This window comes from Mobula hypostoma, chromosome 7 (genome assembly GCF_963921235.1).
Source record: "Mobula hypostoma chromosome 7, sMobHyp1.1, whole genome shotgun sequence".
In the NCBI taxonomy this organism is placed as follows: Eukaryota; Metazoa; Chordata; class Chondrichthyes; order Myliobatiformes; family Myliobatidae; genus Mobula; species Mobula hypostoma.
The window spans coordinates 102,614,958-102,634,683 of NC_086103.1; positions in this window are offsets into that span (position 1 = coordinate 102,614,958).

The following is a 19,726-nucleotide window of genomic DNA, read 5'->3' on the forward strand; positions in this document are numbered from 1 at the left end:
AAAACAATTTTCTTATCATGTTTGAACAATTATAAGTTTTACACTCACGTTCTGTGTAAAACCTTGCTAAAATATTTATAGATTTTCTTAAGTATTCTAAGTAGCCCCGGTATTGATCTTGATGTGCAGATTCAATGTTAGCTCAAGTCATCGGTGATGTTTGCTGAATTATTCATATAAGTACAAAGTATCCTTGTACATGGGCAACATGACCATCTTCTGCTTGATCCCATAGTTGATGCATAGATTGATAAACAAGCTTCATCTCTCCTTGGGGACTGAGTCATATGCTGCAAGAAATCGGCAATATTCTTTGACAACTGGTCCAATCAATTCTCTCTGTCTTCAGTATCATTTCTGACCAGCAGCAGGCAATAAGATTTTGGTTCAGTGGAGGCAGGCTTGTGGCAGGAATTGGTTGGAATAGATAGCTAAAGTGATACAGAAATTGGAAAGATGGACATGGTGCTCTTTCTCCGTGGTAGGCAAGGACCTGGTCATCAGGTGTGAGGTACTTTCAGTATTGCTGCATCTGGCACAGACATGGCCCATACCATGCCCCTGTTCCGCGGCAGTTACCCTAGCCACCTTACGTTTATCTCTGAGATCCAGAATAGATTGCATCCACTGGGCTAAGATGTGTAAGCCTTCAGAGAAAGTGGGGAGAAAAGTGCCCGACAAAGGCCTCATATGATGGTCATGATGATACCTAGCTGCGTCAAGCTGGGTAGTGAGGTGGAGTACACAAGTACCAGTTTCAATACATACTGAGGATCTACATGTCCCTGGTGTTATGAAGGAAGGGGCTGGCTTCGTTATCCTGAAAAGTTCCACGCAGGGTTTCACTTCTACCACATGCTACCCTCAAGATGACTGTTGGAGGGTTGAGATGATTGGCCATCTTGTTGTGGACTGTGTGTTTGCCAAGAAGCTCTTGTAAAGGATGCATTGCCTTTATTGAGGTTTGCCCCATACAACTCTGTAATGGAGGACTCTGTGATCTACAGTCTGTTCATCCAGATGCAAAACGAGACAAGCATCAACCGTTATCACCTGGACATCCCAAGGCAAGATCGCAATCTAGTGGCAAAGGGACCAAAACTACTGGAAACTGGGTTTTGTTACACTAATGAGTGTAGTAAGTGTTGGCATTAATACACACACACACGCATGGGTGCAGTTGCCAAGCATTTGAATTGACTGCCACCTGGCACACACACTGACCTGCTGAATTCACCTTGAAAACTGACATTTCTTAGATCTGAAAAATGTGGGTTATAAGATCGCCAGTTCTTGAAAGAAACATCACTCAGGTTTATTGAGACAATTTTCTCAATTCTTTCAGCAGTGTTTGAGAATGGTGAATGACATTGAAATTCAGTGTGTTTATGAAGGTTTTAAATAGTGCCTGTCTTTCTATATCAGGTATTGTTACTTGGAATGAAATGTCACTGTGCACTTGTACCTGACCTCCAGCACTCATGCCTACAATCCAGTTAAGAATGAAACTGAAGTTTTAATAATAAATTATCTCCTCTCCCTCCCCCACTGCTCTGCCCTTCCCTGCTCTCCCCACCTTCCCTTCACCTGCCCTCTCCTTCCCCCTTCCCACTTCTCGTTTATCCTGCCCCGTCCTCTCCTCTGCTTTCTCCACCTCATGCATTTTAGCTTCTCTCATTTTCAGACTCAGTCCTGACATCCTGTGTTCTCAAGCTGTACAGACACGGACTTGATATCACAGAGAGAGCATGACATTCACTTTGGTGGAGAAAAGTGTTGATGAAGTTTAGGGGGATGATGTTGGAAAATTCAAGGAAATCATTCGTGGGAGTGGCGGATAGTATCAGATGGGGTATGGAAGGGGGAGATGGTGGGCATTGTCTAAATCAAGGGTTCCCAACTATTTTTATGCCATGGACCAATACCACTAAGTAAGGGGTCCGTAGACCCCATGCTGGGAACTCCTGCCCTAAAGAGACTAAGGAAGTTATAAAAATTAAAGAGGACCAAATTTCTAGGCTTTAGGGCTAATTGAAAAATTGGTGCTCAAAATACAAGAAAACCAGAATTTATTTTCTTACATGGCATCTCCATTTAAAAAAAATATAATCTATACTATGCCCGTAAGCTTTCCTCAAAATGTTGGAGTTAGAATTATAATCAGGCTGGATGCAAATTGAAAATCTGCAGAGCATTTTTTTCAGTTTGTCAGTTTTTACTGGTTTGCTTTTAAACAGTAATTAGGACCATGTGTGAATGACACATTATTAACTATAATTTCAAGTACATTTCAATAAAAGTACCAGTTTTAAATTCTGAATAGTTTATGCTCATCATCCTTCAAACAGATTGAGGAAAACAGACGCAGTTTTGAACTTGAAGTAAATTATATGTTAACTGGCATGCACCCAGCTGTCATTATGACTAACATTCTTAAGAATTTTTATGAATGCTGCTAAAATTGTGCTTTTAGTGAAATCACATATTACTATTTATGGCACACGCCACTGATTTAAACAAAAGATTCACTCCATCCTGAACCTCTGTAAGATTTAATTGTGTTGCCTGATGAACATAAAGCTACTGCTAATCAAGGCTTAAACTGTACGAAACTTTTTGCAAACTGCCTCTGCCCTGCTCTGTCACCTGAACCTATGTCAAGGCTGCAATACACATGTAGTATTTATCTTTGAAAATATTTATCAATCAAAATTGGGGATTTGGGATTATTTTTGATGGTACAAATCCACTGTGTCATGGTCTCTCTTAAATGCCAGTGTTTCCTTTGTATTACCTGTGATGACAAACCAAGTTATCAGAAGATTGATGCTGATGAGAGAGATAAGAGAGGCACTGGAGAAACATTCAAAATGCTAATAAGAGAGAAGAGAGAGATTAACAAGAAAGAAACACACTTCAGAATATTGACAGACTGGTTGCTTTGAACCTGAACTGTTTGAAGTTTGATGGACAGGCGATACCCCAGCAGGGGGATAAAAAGAACAGGTTCGCTAAGGCACAACACACACCACGAGATCACGAGGTAACGAGACCCTGGAAGAGCGGTGCGCCCCCACAAGTTGGTAAGAGTTTGGAGGTCTGGTCGCGGGAACTGACCATAGACTCACAGGGTGAAAAGGTACGATCAGCGGGAACCTGGTGTGTGTGTCCTGGGTGCCGGGTTCACCGCGGAAGAACGGTCGTATCCGGAATGGAGGGGTCACAGTCGGTGACCACAGAAGATATTAAAAGGGTTTGCCCAAAAGCTAACTGCGAAGAACATCAAAGGTCTGTCTGAATCAGATTTGCATATTCTCTCTGTGTCTCTCTCTCCAACAGCACAACAGTGATTACTGCGAACTGTACTAAGCTGAACTGAACTCTGCGTCACTTGAGACTGATCATTTTACCCCTAGACTGCGATAGAGCTTGGTTGATTCCTATTACCCTAGTTCTGTGTACGTGTGTGTTTTATCAATGCTAACCTGTTGCATTTATATCCTTACGATTAGAATACTGTGTTGCTTATTTCTTTAACCATAGAAACCATTGAAACTACAGCACAGAAACAGGCCTTTTGGCCCTTCTTGGCTGTGCCGAACCATTTTCTGCCTAGTCCCACTGACCTGCACACGGACCATATCCCTCCATACACCTCCCATCCATGTATCTGTCCAATTTATTCTTAAATGTTAAAAAAGAACCCACATTTACCACCTCGTCTGGCAGCTCATTCCATACTCCCACCACTCTCTGTGTGAAGAAGCCCCCCCTAATGTTCCCTTTAAACTTTCCCCCCTCACCCTTAACCCATGTCCTCTGGTTTTTTTCTCACCTTGCCTCAGTGGAAAAAGCCTGCTTGCATTCACTCTATCTATACCCATCATAATTTTATATACCTCTATCAAATCTCCCCTCATTCTTCTATGCTCCAGGGAATAAAGTCCCAACCTATTCATCCTTCCTCTGTAACTGAGTTTCTCAAGTCCCGGCAACATCCTTGTAAACCTTCTCTGCACTCTTTCAACCTTATTTATATCCTTCCTGTAATTTGGTGACCAAAACTGAACACAATACTCCAGATTCGGCCTCACCAATGCCTTATACATCTTCATCATAACATTCCAGCTCTTATACTCAATACTTTGATTAATAAAGGCCAATGTACCAAAAGCTCTCTTTACGACCCTATCTACCTGTGACTCCACTTTTAGGGAATTTTGTATCTGTATTCCCAGATCCCTCTGTTCCACTGCACTCCTCAGTGCCTTACCATTAACCCTGTATGTTCTACGTTGGTTTGTCCTTCCAACGTGCAATACCTCACACTTGTCAGTATTAAACTCCATCTGCCATTTTTCAGCCCATTTTTCCAGCTGGTACAAGTCCCTCTGCAGGCTCTGAAAACCCTCCTCATTGTCTACTGCACCTCCAATCTTTGTATCATCAGCAAACTTGCTGATCCAATTTACCACATTATCATCCAGATCATTGATATAGATGACAAATAACAATGGACCCAGCACTGATCCCTGTGGCACACCACTAGTCACGGGCCTCCACTCAGAGAAGCAATTCTCTACCACCACTCTCTGGCTTCTTCCATCGAGCCAATGTCTAATCCAATTTACCACCTCTCTATGTATACCTAGCGACTGAATTTTCCTAACTAACCTCCCATGCGGGACCTTGTCAAAGGCCTTACTGAAGTCCATGTAGACAATATCTACTGCCTTCCCTTCATCCACTTTCCTGGTAACCTCCTCGAAAACTCCAATAGATTGGTCAAACATGACCTACCACACACAAAACCATGTTGACTCTCCCTAATAAGTCCCAGTCTATCCAAATGCTTGTAGATTCTGTCTCTTAGTACTCCCTCCAATAACTTACCTACTACCAATGTTAAACTTACTGGCCTATAATTTCCCGGATTACTTTTCGATCGTTTTTTAAACAACGGAACAACATGAGCCACTCTCCAATCCTCCGGCACCTCACCTGTAGACAGCGACATTTTAAATATTTCAGCCAGGGCCCCCGCAATTTCAACACTAGTCTCCTTCAAAGTCCGAGGGAACACCCTGTCAGGTCCCGGGGATTTATCCACTTTAATTTTCCTCAAGACAGCAAGGACCTCCTCCTTTTTGATCTGTACAGTTTCCATGATCTCACTACTTGTTTCCCTTAATTCCATAGACTTCATGCCAGTTTCCTTAGTAAATACAGACGCAAAAAACCTGTTTAAGATCTCCCCCATTTCGTTTGGTTCCGCACATAGCTGACCATTCTGATCTTCAAGAGGACCAATTTTATCCCTTACAATCCTTTTGCTCTTAATATACCGGTAAAAGCTCTTTGGATTATCCTTCACTTTGACTGCCAAGGCAACCTCATGTCTTCTTTTAGCCCTCCTGATTTCTTTCTTAAGTATTTTCTTGCACTTCTTATACTCCTCAAGCACCTTATTTACTCCCTGCTTCCTATACACACCATACAACTCCCTCTTCTTCTTTATCAGAGTTGCAATATCCCTTGAGAACCAAGGTTCCTTATTCCTATTCACCTTGCCTTTAATCCTGACAGGAACATAAAAATAAAACTTTATTAGTTTCTGTTAACCAGACTTCAACTAAGTGGTCCATTTCTGCTGGTTTGGCAACCTAGTTATGGGGTACGTAACATGCCATAGAACACAAGCTGTCATAATAGGCAGAAAATGGAAGAAAAATCCTGATAACTGGTTAATATGCTTCTGGTCAAAATGCCAAAATGTTCTGTGTGTTGAGAGGAGCTTTAGAAAAGCTCAAATTTCAATTACAAACTATAAAATCTTATGGTTTCAAGCTCTGCAATGGAGACAAGCAGCAGGTCTACAGTAAATGCTCTATAAGACCAGGAGGAACTGTTGCCTTGATGGGTGTGCGAAGCTCTTTTCAGGAGAAGAAGAAAGTGAGCTCAATGTCAGGTATACATTAAAGATGACATTGCATTATTTTAAGAAGAGCAGATTATTTCAATCAGATAACATATATTGAAATCTTCATATATGCATCAAGGAAAATAAACACATAGATAAAGTGAGAAAGGTGAAATAATAAACAACTGAACACCCTAATGTACTTTTCCCATTTAACTTACAGGCCCAGGAATCTCCATTCAATGACAATGCTGATGATATCCCAGACCTGGCTGGTCTGGGACAGGAGAGATATATTCCCAGTGTAAGGCTGGAGACTCCTGTTATGATTTGGCTCTGCTGATGGACTTCCTGTGGTTTCCAGCAATAGAGCTGTTTGTGGACTACAGGAGGAATAGAGACAGGATAGCCCTATTGACATCAATGGATCTGGGGCTGAGAGGGTGAACAGCTTTAAGTTCCTTGGCATACACATCACCGAGGATCTCATGTGTTCTCTACATACAGATTGTGTGGTGAAAAAAGCACAACAGTGCCCCTTTCACCTCAGACAGTTGAAGAAGTTTGGCATGAGTCCCCAGATCCTAAGGACTTTCTACAGGGGCACAAATGAGAGCATCCTGACTGGATGCATCACTGCCTGGTATGGAAACTGTACTTCCCTCAATCGCAGGACTCTGCAGAGAGTGGTGCGGACAGCCCAGTGCGTCTGTGGATGTGACCTTCCCACTATTCAGGATATTTACAAAAACAAGTGTTTAAAAAGGGCCTGAAGGATCATTGGAGACCCAAGTCACCTCAGCCACAATCTGTTTCAGATGCTACCATCCAGGAAATGATATCACAGCATAAAATCCAGGACCAACAGGTTCCAGGACAGCTTCTTCCACCAGGCCATCAGACTGATTAATTCACGCTCATACAATTGTATTCCTATGTTATATTGAATGTCCTGCTGTACGTACTATCTATTACAAATTACTATAAATCCCACATAGCACATTTAGACGGAGATGTAATTAAAGACTTATACTCCTCACGTATGTGAAGGATGTAAGTAATGAAGTCAATTCAATTCAAGACTGAAAGAGGCACCAGTCATCTGTCTTATCTTCATCCTGGTTCTAAAGCAGGTCCACGTAAACCCACTTCTTACTCGGGAACAGCCTGATGCTAGTTGTTCCCTTTGGAACACTGTACACAACAACGTTTATTCTGTTCAGTTAAACTAACTCTGACATTTCAAAGTGTGACTTTTCCAGTCCTACATTAGCTGTTGGGTTCTAACTCGACTAATATTCTTCAACAGTGAGGATGAACATCTAAAGTAAAACAGGAAATGCTGTAAGTCAGACAGAGAGAGACCAATAGAGTGATACAAGAGACTGCAGATTTTGGAATCTGGAGCAGAAAATATCTGCTGGACGAACTCCATCTCTAGTGTTTATGAAGTACTCAGTCACATCTCCTCTATTTCCCATACTTCTCCCCTCACACACTCCTTCCCCCACAGGCAGAGCCAGAATAGAGGTCCACTAGTCCTCACCTACCACCCCAACAGACTACATATCCAACATACCATTGATTGCAACGTCCACCACCTACGATGGGATTCCACCACTGGACACATCTTCCCCTCCCTTTCCCTCTCTGCTTTCTGCAGGGATCACTCTCCCAGTGACTCCGTCCTCTGCTCATCCTTGCCCACTGATCTCTGTCACTCCCCAGGCACTCACCCTGCTATATGTGCAAATTGTTCCACCTGCCCTTACAGCCCCTCTTTCACCACCATCCAGGACCCTAAAGAGTCCGTCCATACGAGGCAGTCTTTCACATGTGAATCCATTGATGTGATTTATTTCTGTTATAGTCTCCTTTGTGTCAATCAGGCATGATGCTGATTGAGGGACCACTTCATTGAGCACCATCACGCCATCCGCCATGCTAGTCAGATTCTCCTGGCGGACAGCCATTTCAATTCCAATTCTTATTCCCACACTGGCTTCTTCCACTGCCAGGTCGTGTTCAAATGAAAATTTAGAGGAAAAACCCCTCGTATTCTTCCTGAGCAATTTCCAATCTGGTGGCATGAACGTTGTATTCCAACATTTCTGGTAACTGCTCCCCTCCGTCCCTCTTCCTCTACTCTTCTTTCGTTTCTCTCCTTCTGCTCCACTGACTCCCATCACTTTATGATTTCTGCTCCTCCACCCTCTCCCTACCCTTTTCCATCAGCCTATGACCCACACACTTTTTCCACGTTCCCCTCCCTGTCCCCCTCTATTAAGCCATGGAGTTGTAAGAAGGGAGTCCAAAACGATTGATGAGCTAATGAGGGCTGTAGGATGACAGGTAGGTTGTGTGAGGTCGTCGTTTTCTCTGCTTCAAAATTTCAAAGGAACTGATTACTTGAAATTTTCATCTCCCGATCTACACTATTAAAGCCCTTGTATTTCATTTATCTATCTGAACTGCTGTAGCATAAAAACTATGTTCAGTTTTCTTTCTATTCCGTGAATATAATTATATATGGCGCGGCCCCTCTGTATGGCATGCAAAACAAAATGCTTTTCACTGTATCTGCTATGTAAGACCATAAGACATAAAAGCAGAATTAGGCCATTCAGCCCATCAAGTCTGCTCCATCTTTCCATCATGACTGATCCCGGATCCCACTCAACTCCATACACCTAACTTCTCACCATATCCTTTGATGCCTTGACCAATCAGGGAATTATCAATTTCCACTTTAAATATACCCACAGCTGTCTGTGGCAGAGCATTCCACAGATTCACTACCCTCTGGCTAAAAATATTCCTCCTTACCTCTGTTCTAAAGGGTAACCCCTCAATTTTGAGGCTGTGCCCTCTAGTTCTGGACATGCTCACCAGAGGAAACATCTTCTCCACATCCACCTTATCTAGTCCTTTCAATATTCGGTAGGTTTCAATGAGATCTCCCGCATTCTTCTAAATTCCAGTGAGTACAGGCCCAAAGCGGCCAAACACTCCTCATATGTTAACCCCTTTATTCCTGGAATCATCTTCATGAGCCTCCTCTGTACTGTCTCCAATGACAACACATCTTTTCTGAGGTATAGGGCCCAAAATTGTTGATAATAGTCCAAGTGCAGCCTGACTAGTGTTTTATAAAGCCTCAGCATTATCTCCTTGTTTTTATATTCGATTCCCTTGAAATGAATGCCAGCATTGCATTTGCCTACTTTACCACAGAGTCAACCTGTAAATTAACTTTCTGATAACCTTGCACAAGGACTCCCAAGTCCCTTTACACTTCTGAAGTTCGAATTTTCTCCCCATTTAGATAATAGTCTGCACTATTGTTCCTTTTATCAAAATGCATTATCATACATTTCCCAACACTGTATTCCATCTGTCACCTTTTTGCCTATTCTTTAAATTTGTCTAAGTCCTTCTGCAATTGTATTGTTTCCTCAGCACTACCTACCCCTCTAATTATCTTTGTATCATCTACAAACTTTGCCACAAAGCCATCGATTCCATTTTCCAAATCATAGACAACCATGTGAAAAGCAGCGGTCCTGAAACTGACCCTTGAGGAACACCGCTAGTCACTGACAACCAACCATAAAAGGTCCCTTTTATTCACATTTGCTGCCTCCTGTCTGTCAGCCATTCCTCTATCCATGCTGGTATCTTTCCAGTAATGCCATGGGATTTTATCTTGTTAAGCAGCCTCATGTGTGGTAGCTTATCAAACACCTTCTGAAAATCCAAGTAAATGACATCCATGGCATCTCCTTTGTCCACCCTGCTTGTTATTTCCTTAAAGAGCTCTAACAGATTTGTCAGGCAAGATTTCCCGACATAAACCATGCTGAATTTGAATTATTTTATCATTAGCCTCCAAATACCCCAAAATCCCATCCTTAATTATGGACTTCATCACTTCCCTAACCACTGAGGTTAGGCTAATTGACCTATAATTTCCTTTCTTTTACCTTATTCCTTACTTAAAAAGTGGAGCGACACTTGCAATTTTCTAGTCCTCCCGAACCATGCCAGAACCAAGTGATCCTTGAAAGATCATAACCAATGCACCTGCTATCTCTTCAGCAACCTCTTTCAGAACTCTGGATTTAGACCATCTGGTCCAGGTGACTTATCCATCTTAAGACCTTTCAGATTGCCTAGCACTTATTCCTTTGAGATAGGAATGGCACTCACTCCTGCTCCCTGACACTCACGGACCTCTGGCACACAGCTAGTGACTTCCACAGTAAAAACTAATGCAAAGTACTTATTAAGTTCATTCATCATTTCTTTTTCCCCATTAATACCTCAGCAGTATCATTTTCCAGTGGTCCAATATCAACTCTCACCTCCTTTTTACTCTTTATGTATCTATAAAATCTTTTAGTATCCTGCTTTATATTATTTGCCCTCAAATTTCATTTTCTCCCTTCTTATGGCTTTTTAGTTGCCTTTTGTTGGATTTTAAAAATTTCCCAATCACCCACCTTCCTTTTTCTTGGCTTTTATACAATCCTTAACTTCCCTTGTCAGCCATGGTTATCTACCTCTGCAATTTGAAAACTTCTTCTGCGGGACATATCTATCCTGCACCTTGTGAACTATTCCCGTACACATCCGTCACCTCTGCTCTGCCATCATCCTTGCCAGTATCCCTCTCCAGTCCACCTGAGCATGCGCATCTCTCATGCCTCTGTAATTCCCTCATTCCATTGCGATGCTGATACATGTGACTCATGGTGTTCTCCCTCTCAAATTGTAGTATGAATTCAATTACATTATGATCACTGCCTCCTGAGGTTCCTTTACCTTATGGTCCCGAATAAAACCTGGATTATTACACAACACCCAATCTAAGATAACCTTCCCCAAGTAGGCTCAAGCACAAGCTGCTCTAAAGAGTCATCTCGTAGGCGTTCAACAAATTCCCTCTCTTGCGATCCAACACCAGCCTGATTTCCCCAATCCTTCTGCATATTGAAGTCTCCCATTACAACCGTGGCATTACTCTTAGTACATGCCCTTTCCAGCTCCCTTTGCAATCTCAACTCCACATCTTGGCTACTATTTAGAGACCTATATATGATTTCCATAATGTTTTTTTTAACTCTTGCAATTTCTTAACTCCACCCACAAAGATTCGACATTCTCTGACCCAATGTCTTTTCTTTCTAAAGCTGTAATTCCACCTCTTACCAACAGAATCACCTCACTGCCTATGCCTTCTTGCCTGTCTTTTTGACGCAAAGTATGTCCTTTGATATTAAGCTCCAACTATGATCTTCTTTCAGCCACAGCTCAGTGATGCTCACAATGTCATACTGACCAACCTCTAATTGCAATGAGGAAGGCCATACCAGTTTAAACCATTAACCTTCATTTAAGTGTTGGATGCAATCATAGATTTTATAGTTGAGTAATAAGTCTGTATTCACTAAGCCAACAATTGCTCTGCTCTGTTCCTAATGGTAACACATTGCAATGTGCCTGCAAGCGGCTTCTTAAGAGAACAGCTTTCCAGAAATGGACTATTCAGGAAGAGGAGTCAGTAGAACACGTAGTTCTGAGTTGCAGGAAGTATGGGATATAGAGAGAGATGATGAGAATTAATCGAAGGGAATTGGGAGTGCAGGAATTCACTTTAAAAGGGTTGCTGGGCATGGGTGAGAGAGCACAGGTCAGGGTATTTTTAGCTTTCTCAAGGGGTACATGGGTTTTTTATAAGATATGATGGATAAGCAGGAATAGGGTACTAGGATGGCCAAAGATGGGAGGATAAAGTATAGGTTAGGGTATGTGTGTGTGATTGGGTGAATGGATTGCACACTCTGGAGCAGAAGGTGGCGGTAATGCACCATTAAGCTGGGTGCCAACCGCCGTAAAACAAGACGGAGGAGAAGAAGAAGAAGAAATGGTCTGTTGGAGGTAAAGGTTGGAACAAAGGCCAGAGCAGCTTTATGGAACTAGTTAGATTGTTGGTTGAATATAGAGAAAATAAAGAGATAACAGTAAAGATATACTACTAATGAGGAAATGAACTAGTACCATTTTAATTTTATCACAAAGGAAGTGCTATGAAAATTTGAGTTATCACATTACATTATTCTTTCTGATGCCTGTCGTGCATTGAGGGCAATGTATAAACATTTATGCTTGCTTAACATTTGAACAATGCCGGATATGCTCTTTGTGTATAAACATATGTTGGCTGTGTGATAAAACAATCTGTGAAAAAAATAATAGCTGCAGATAAGCAGGGATTATAAATTCAGGAATAAAGTACTTGTTGGACCATTGACTTTATACTATTGACAATGAACAGTTCAATAATTCCACAGGTAATAAAATCTTTGTATATTTACTTCACCATTTTGAAATACAAAAACAACTTGGCGTCAGTAGTGGGTAAATTATTGGAGGACATTCAAAGAAAATGGAGAGATAAATATTTGGACAGACAGGGCCTGATTAGAAACAGTCAACATAGCTTTGTGTGTGGTAGGTCATGTCTAACCAATCTTATGGAACTTCTTGAGGAGGTTACCAGGAAAGGCACTGGAAGTTGCCTACATGGTCTTGGATTCAGCATTAGTTTAGCAAGAGAAGCCAGAGAGTGGTAGTAGATGGTTGCCTCTCCAAAAGCCTGTATCTAGTACTACACCACAGGGATTGGTGCTGAGTCCATTGTTATTTGTCACCTATGTTAATGACTGGATGGTAATCTGGTAAACTGGATCATCAAATTTGTCGATCACACCAAGATACTTTATACTTTATTGGTGGGGTAGTACAGTGAGGAGGGTTATCAAAACTTGCAGTGGGATCTGGACCGGCTGAAAGATGGAAGATGGAGTATAACGCAGACAAGTGTGATGTGGTGTACTTTGGGAAAACAAACCAGGATAGGATTTACATCATGAGAAGTAGGGTAGAACAAAGGGTTCTGGGATTGCAGCTCCATAATTCTTTGCAAGTGGTGTCATAAGTATATAGGGTTGTAAAGGGAGCTTTTGGCACATTGGCCTTCGTAAGTCAAAGTATTGAGTAAGGGAGTTGGGATATTATATTGAGGTTGTATAAGGAATTGGTGAGGTAGATTTGCATATTGAATACTGTTCTGGTAACCTACCTACAGGAAAATATCAATAACATTGGAAGAGTACAGAGAAAATTTACAAGGATGGTGCTGGGACTTCAATAGAGAAAGGGGTAGGATTTCTCAGGAGCATAGGTGAATAAGAGAAAAGCTGACAGAGGTATAGAAAAAATATGAAAATATGAGGGGTATAGTTAGGGTAAATGCAAGCCAGCTTTTTCCACTGAGGTTAATGGATATGAGGTTCTGATGGTTAGCTCAGCTCAGGAAGGGGTTGGTGTTTCCCAACAGCCAACTAGAACTAGAGATCATAGGTTAAGGATGAAAGGTGAAGTATTTAAGTGGAACTTCTTTACTCAGAGTGTGGTGTGAGTGTGGAACGAACGATCAGCGGGCCAATGGGACTATGCAGAATACCACTTTTTCTATTAAAAAACTCAATAACTGCAACTTCTATAATGTTTGCTTCTCATAGCTTTCATTAAGATTATCTGCCATCACTTTCATAGATGAACTCTTACAGAATAGATCACCCCTTTGTTCTCTCTCCCTAAATTACATAACTTGCCATGGAAGATAACATGTAAACCGAGCTATTGTGATAATTGCTATAGGAAAAATAAAGAAGATTAATTACCCGAGGTTAATCATCTATCTTTTAATTCTCTAAAGAGAGAGCAATTTGTAATGTCCTGGCTAAGATTTCTACTGCTATGCTGTGGGGTACTTTATTTTAGCTGCTTCTGTAAAAGCAGTATGTCCTGCTGGTAAGAGAGTTTTCGTTTAGGCTAAATATAAGGAATCATGTTGTCCAAATTGGGAATGCTGTGTCAGCCAATCAGTATTGTGGGACAGGTGAGAAGGTTCTAGAGAGTGGGGCAGGAAGGGATTTCTGAAGGACACACTCTGTTTTTTTTTGGCGGGGTGTGCCAGAAGAGCATCAAGGAAGATGCCTGGATGATCCTATCAGGAGGGAAGGCCCTATTGCGAGACAGAGGATTCCAAGGAGAGAAGTTCTTCTTGTGGTTAGTAAGGAGAATCCAGCGCTGTGAGTAAAGCTACTCCCAGCTTCTACAGAAATGAGCTCCAGTGTTTATGTGCACATTTAAACTGGTTTAGCTCTAATGGGCCCTTTTACTTTTCTTTCCCTTTCTCTGTTAACTGTTTGATAAAGTTGAAAATTGTAAATATTTGTTCTTTATATCATTATGCTGGTGTACAGTCTGTTATTCCTGGGCTACTGATAAACTGTTTATGGGCAGTATTTACAGAGCATTCACTCAAATCAAGGTTCCTCTTGTTACATGCTCAAGGAGATCTGTTTTTTTTGTGAGAATGCTGTAATGGTCTTCTGGAGGTCACCTGATGTGATTTTCCCGCCGATGTGAGGTCACGTGATGACATGTGCCTCGTGACTATATAAGGGTCGACTCAGGTGATGCAGTTGGTTTTTGAGTTTGTAGATTTCCAGGTAGAACGTGTTGTGCCTCTGTTTCTGTTGTGTGTTTGTTTTTGTGACGCAGTTTCATTTTTAAAACGGAAGGTGCGTTCTCTTACAAGATATTGTATTTGAACTGGAAATTTGTGGCTGGAGGTGCCAATTTACTCAATTCCGACAGTTTTGAAGGGAGAGTGAAGAATTCATCGAAGTGAAGGATCGAGAGAAGTCGGCATCGGTTAGCAGTTTAATAAAGGATCGACCTTATTGAGTCTTCGTTGAAGAGAACCTGCATTGAGATAACTCTTGCAATAGAGCAATGAGTTCATGCAAAGGCTCTCTCTCTCTAAGAGGAATTTAAGGTCAGTCGATTTAAACTGTTTATTTTCGACGTCGGGAATCCTGTGGACAGAACCGGCAGTAAAGGTGCGTCGGTGTAGAAATTGTTCTCCAGAGAAGTCTCTCCCAATTGAATGTGTAAAGCTGTTGGACTTTCGAAGTTATCACTTTAAGAACTGTATCTGACTGTATCGCTTTAAGAACTGTTTCCGCATTTAACGCTTTAAGAACCATAGCCGAGTGGAGTTGATGAACGGCTGCGTACCTGTTTAACCTCTGGTTAAGTTTTCCTCCTTTGTTTTTTTTTCCCTTATCGTTTATATGTGTGTAATAAATGTTTGGTTGTTTTCATAAAACCAGTCTCGATTAGTATTCATTGTTGCCGGTTATGTAACACTCTAATCAAAACATACCAGCGTTCCTGTTTGGTTGAACCCCAAATCATACCAACCCCGGACGCATATTGCTTATGAAAGGTAGCCTTGTCGTTGCTGAGTTATGTGGCTGTTAGCAGAGTTAGCTAACTAGCTAAATGGATGTACGAGACCTAGTGAAAGGGTTACATATAAATTTCTGTGGTTGTCCTCAGTGTTGCTGGACAGACATAATGCTTAATTTTATATGCTGAATTTATATGTGGCATAGTCATGAGAATGAACTGTGCTGGCTCTCTGTCAGAGCAGCTCAGTGTTTTTAGACCCTGCCTCTTCCCCAAGGCCTTGCAAACTTTTCTCCACCATACATTTTTCCATTTCTTGAAGGACACAGTGGTACCTGCCACCACCAGAGCTACAGGCAGTGTATTCCAGTTTCTAAACACATGCTCCATAAAGACATTCTCCTCACATCTCTCTTAATTCTCCTTGCCTTTATTTATACCTCTAACCTATAGTAGCTGATCCTTTCATTGACAGGGACCAGTTGTCCAGACCCCTTGTAGTCTGATGTATTTCTATCAGATCTTCCCTTAGCCTTCCTTAAGGAAGACAGTTCCCAACTCTCTGATATGTTATTGTAACTGTATGTTTATCTTGGACTAAGATTTATGGTACTGCAACTAAGCACCTTGGAAATGAAATGTTATCTGCTAAAAATGATATGGAAAATAAAGTATAACTTATTGATACCTTTAATGTTGTTATTTGCACTTTGAGGTACAAACTCCATATTTTATGACTTGATTTAATCTCAATCAAAGAAATGTTGTGGGAAACCATTAGGTAGGGATTCTAAGACAACACAGCTTTCTGTTTTACTATGCTCAAGATATATAGTGTATTCCTAAGTCCATATCCCACTGCTGTCCATTCTGCTCACACATGCCTGCATGGCCAAACATGTTGAAAGAGAACTACATTCTCAATTAGCTTCACACCTAAAATTAAAAAGACAGTGTTTTGTGGCAGCTTTTATGAGTTGGACTGTGACCAATCACTGAGCACAATTCACTAGAAAGGGTATTTAAAAATTAGGCAGATACGAGCGGAGCGGCCAGTGTTGTGTGTAAGCCATTATTAGAGTGACTTTGCCTCATCAGGTTTGGGTGAGGTGAGTATCTGAGAAATTTCCTTTTTTCCTTTATTCTTCATTCGTTATCTGATAGGACACAGTTAGTTCAGTGAGAATGTCCCCGGGGACACAGTTAGTGTGATGAGAATGGCCCCAGGGAACAGTTAGTGTGATGAGAATGGCCTCAGGGACACAGTTAGTCTGATGAGAATGTCCTCAGGGACACAGTTAGTGTGGTGAGAATGGCCCCAGGGACACAGTTAGTGCAGTGAGAATGGCCCCAGGATACAGTTGGTGTGATGAGAATGGGCCTCAAGGACTCAGTTATTGTGATGAGAATGGCCCCAGGACACAGTTAGTGTGGTGAGAATGGTTCCATGGCCTCGCTTTATTCTGTGTGTGAATTCTGGGAGACCCCTCAGCCTCCTGGATCACCACATCTGCACCAGGTTGTAGCTCCTCAGAGAACAGGGTAAGGAACTGGAGCTGTAGCTCGATGATCTTTGGCTTATGCGGGAGAATGAGGAGGTGATAGACTGGAGCGACAGGGAAGTTGTCACCCTCTCAGCTGCAGGAAGTGCGTATCTTGGTGTCTATCAGGAGAAGGAAGGGAAATGGACAGCCAGTGCAGTGTACCCCTGTGGTTGCTCTCCTCAATAACAAGTATTCCACTGTGGACACAGTTGAGGGGGATGACCTACCTGCGGGAGCCACAGTGACTGGGTCTCTGGCAGAGCAGCAGAGAGTGAAGAGGACTGCAGTGGTGATAGGAGATTCCATAGTCAGAGGGACAGAGTTGAGCTTCTGTGGGGCGATAGAGATACCCGGATAGTATGTTGCCTCCCAGGAGCCGGGACGGGCATTCTAAAGGGGGAGAGCAAGCAGCCAGAAGTGGCTGAGGAACTAGTGCAGAAGGAAGGGTTTCAGATTTATGGATCATTGGGACCTCTTCTGAGGAAGGAACAATCTATACAAAAGAGACTGGTTACACCTGAACTCATGGGGGACCAACATCCTTGTGGGCAGGTTTGCTACAGCTATCTGAGAGAGTTTAAACTAATTTTGCTGGGGGATTGGAATGGGAGTGTTAGTGTTGAGGAAGAGGTTTACAGAGGCAATGTGCAGTGAGACAGCTCGCAAGGAGAGGCTGATGATGAGGCAGAATTGCAGTCAACAGGATGAGCTATAACTTAAAACGTGGAAAAAAATGAAAAGGGTGAATACAGGTCTGAAGGTGTTATTTGAATGCACAGAGAATATGGAATAAGGTGGATGAATTTGTAGCACAGTTACAGATTGGTATGTATGATATTGGAGGCATCACTAAGTCATGGCTGAAAGAAGATTATAGCAAGATACACATTGTATCAAAAGGACAGGTAGGAAGGCAAAACGGGACAACGTTGTTCTGTTGGTAAAAAATGAAGTCAAATCATTAGAAAGAGGTGACATTGGATCAGAAGATGTTGAATCATTGTGGATAGAGGTAAGGAACTGCAAGGGTAAAAGGAGCCTGATGGGAGTTGTATACGGTCCCCCAAACATTAGTAAAGATGTGGTCTACAAATTACAGTGGGAGATAGAAAACACACGTCAAAGGGTATTGCTGTGATAGCCATGGGGGATTTCAATATGCAGGTAGATTGGGAATATCAGGTTGGTGCTGGACACTAAGAGAGGGAGTTTATAGAATGCCTGTGAGATGGTGTTTTAGAGCAGCTCCTCGTTGAGCCGACCAGAAGATCAGCTATTCTGGCTTGGATGTTGTGCAATGAACTGGAATCGATTAGCGAGCTTAAGGTAAAGGACCCTTAGGAGAAGGTGATCAGAATATTATAGAATTCACCCTGTATTTGATAAGGAGAAGCTAAAGTCAGACATATCAGTATTACTGCAGAGTAAAGGGAATTACACGGGGCCTCTACTCAATGGAATTCAGAAGAATGAGGGGTGACATCATTGAATGTTAGAAGTGCTCATTAGAGTGAATATGAAAAAGATGTTTCCTTTGGTGTGAGAGTCTATAAGTCCTGAGGATACAGCCTCAGAGTAGAGGGGTTTGCTTTTAAAATGGAGTTGTAGAGGGATTTCTTTAGTCAGAGGGTGGCAAATCTGTGAAATTTCTGCCACAGGCAGCTTTGAAAGCCAATTCATTGGGTATCTTTGAGGTAGATGTTGATAGATTCTTGATTAGTCAGGGCGTGAAGGGATGCAGGGAGAAGGCTATTGATTGGGATGGAGAGGGAACATGGATCAGCCATGATGAAATGGTGGAGCAGACTTGATGGGCTGAATGACCTAATTCTGCTCCTATATCTTATGGTCTTAATGTCTTAAATATTTAAAGCGGAGGTTTAACGGTGTTGAGAGGGATACTAAGCAGCCATGATGGTGTGTCGGAGTATACTCGATAGACTGGATAGCCTAATTGTACTCCTATGTCTCGTTGTCAAGTTCTCCAGTGACACGATAGTGTTGGGGCTCATGATCAACAATGAAGAGACGGCCTTCAGAGAGGAGGTAGAAGAGCTCGAGGCCTGGTGCCAGGCAAATAACCTCGTCCTCAATGGCAACAAGACAAGTGAGATAGTTATTGACTTCAGGAAAACTCGCACCACTCACACCCAGCTTTACATCAGCAGCACAGCCGTGGAAACTGTGAGCAGTTTCAAACTCTGGGGGGTGCACATCACACACAACCCTTCATGGTCCCGAAAAACATCCTACACAGTCAAAAAAGCTCACTAACGTGTCTACTTGCAGAGGAAACTGACAAGAGCTGGAGTATGACACATCAATACTCATGTTCTTCTACAGATGCGCAATAGAGAGCATCCTAACATGTTGCTTTACCACTTGATATGGAAACTACACTGTCGAGGACAGAAAGGCTCTACATCGGGTTGTCAAAACTGCCCAGTGAGTCACCAGTCTACCGCTATCAAGGACATTTATACAGAAAGGTGCTGGAGAAAGGCCAGCGATATCATGAAGGATCCCACCCATTCTGCACATGAAATGCTTGTCCCACTCCCATCAGGATGGAAGCTACATAGCATCCATGCCAGGACCACCAGACTCATAAACAGCTACTTTCCCAAACCTGATCAACACCTCCACTCACTTACCCACCTCACCACACTCCCTATCCACTACATTGTCTTTTCTTCTCAGAGTCACCTTATAGTCTGACACACTCTACATAGCATCACTTTATGTACATACAATCAAAGTATTGTATATAAGATATCTTATGTATTTATTGAGTTTTTTTTTCTTTTTTAAATCTTCTTGTGTTTTTTGTGTTGAATCAGATCCAAAGCTACAATTATTTTGTTCTCCTTTACGCTTGTGTATTGGAAATGGCATTAACTGATCTTGAATCTTGAATCTGTGAATGAATAGATTC